General features: G+C 48.4%; 1 long non-coding RNA gene across 1 annotated transcript; it reads left to right on the forward strand.

Annotated features, from left to right (window-relative positions):
- Positions 1 to 63: 63 nt before the first annotated feature.
- Positions 64 to 1,650, forward strand: LOC103728476. Its single transcript, XR_607030.2, has 3 exons — positions 64 to 364; positions 883 to 903; positions 1,494 to 1,650. It is a non-coding gene; the product is annotated as an uncharacterized LOC103728476 (long non-coding RNA).
- Positions 1,651 to 1,789: the final 139 nt, after the last annotated feature.

The following is a 1,789-nucleotide window of genomic DNA, read 5'->3' on the forward strand; positions in this document are numbered from 1 at the left end:
TGTTATCTGCTACAATCCCCCACCCTCTAACATCAGAATCTACAATCTCCCTCAAGAGCTTGTGCTTAGACTATCCATCCTCAACTTAAAGTCAGACAGATAGAGGCACGGGATCTAAATACTGCCCAAGAGAGACAGAGAAGCAGAAAGAGAAACAACGGAAAGACCAGAGGCACAATCGGAAGCAGAAAGATTTGAGGACAGGGTGTGTTTCCAAGTTATGGGGGTGGGTGTGCTAACAGAATCTGTGTTTTCATAATGATCGCTGATGAGGCGGCCTTGACAAAAAGGCAAGAATAATATTTTACTGACAGATGTGCGTTGTTTCTATCTTCAGAAAAGCCAGGAGAGTGGAAGTTCACAAGTAAGTGCTCTTTTCTTTCACCATAGCTTTCTTGACTCAAGCCTAAAACTCCAATCTTCTTCCTCCATGGGACTGACAGGGTAGATGGTGGGGCAGGCCTCAGCAAACAGTTGTCCGCAAGCATAGCAGAACTTCCAATAGCTTAGGAAAAAGCAGTTGAAGAAGATCTTTGGACAAGATGCCCAAGTGGTCTGGTGCCTCAGACCTTGGTCTCTAAGGGCCTTGGTAACTACAACCTGTTCCATACATTACCTGCTGCCCAGCAACTGGAGCAGGAGGCGCTGCGTTACTCAGCCACTGAGCGATGCCAGTTCAATCCGAGTGCCCCCTTTCACATTGTTTTAGCTCTTCTGACCCATTTCTGCCTCCCAGAAATGGAGCAAGTGTATTCTGAAGACATTTGGGATTTCAAAAGAGGGGTCATGCTGCCTCATCCTCCCCAGAGTCCCATTCCCTAGGGATGGTTGCTAGTCTGAAGAATTGTGGTTTTATCTGTTTTTTGCTTCTTGTTTCCTCAGTGATCCAGGCATCCGATGTTGGTAAGGAATTTTGTGAATTCTTTCAAGACTTTGCAGCACAAGTAGGTGGAGAAATGTTAGGGTGGAAGGCAAAGACAAGGGCTGAGATCCAGGTCCTGGGAGCAGAGGCACTTACAGGGAGCCAGTCTCTCCAACACAGACTGGATGTGTTCTTAGGATGCCCAGGCCCTGAACAGCCAGGCTACATTGCTATCACTGGCTATGGATTCACTACTCTGGAGTGACTGTCACTCCATTGTTAAAGTCAGTCTTTGTCCACAAACTCAAGGGAATAAGAAACAGGCCTTCTTCTCAACTTTTAGCACGGTTGAGAATGGAAGTCAGCAGTGCCCATTTAGGGGATGAAGCCTGGGGTCTTGGAACGATTAACTGTTGGGTGAGATGGTAACATGGGGCCTGGCCCACCTCCTTGCCCTACCCCTCGTGTCAGGGTTTTACAATAATTTCATAGCCATGGTCCTTGATAAAGAGAAAAAGCCAGATACCAGGAGCAGAGCACAGAGTCCTGAGGAAGGCAATTCAGAGAGAACACGCACTGGGTGGGAAGATGCCAGGTAAAGGGCTGGCTGTCACATTGACTATCCCCCTAGGGGAGATGCATGAGGACTTCAAGACACTCAAAGAAGAGGTTCAAAGAGAGACCCAAGAAATGGAGAAGCTGAGTCAAGTGGGACAGAGCTCCCTGCTCAGCTCACTCAACAAACTTCTAGGAAAGAAAAAGGAGCTCAAAGACCTTGAGCTCACGGTGAGGACCCAGTAGGAAAACAGGAGGTGGGGAGAAGGAGGGCGTGGGTGGTGGAGAGCCATTGCAGCTGGTGAAGGGGACCTGATGTTAGCTCAGAAGCCAGTGGTGATGGGAATTCACAGCAGAAACCTTTCCCAAGGC

This window comes from Nannospalax galili, unplaced genomic scaffold, assembly GCF_000622305.1.
Source record: "Nannospalax galili isolate Female #2095 unplaced genomic scaffold, S.galili_v1.0 C49293397, whole genome shotgun sequence".
In the NCBI taxonomy this organism is placed as follows: domain Eukaryota; kingdom Metazoa; phylum Chordata; class Mammalia; order Rodentia; family Spalacidae; genus Nannospalax; species Nannospalax galili.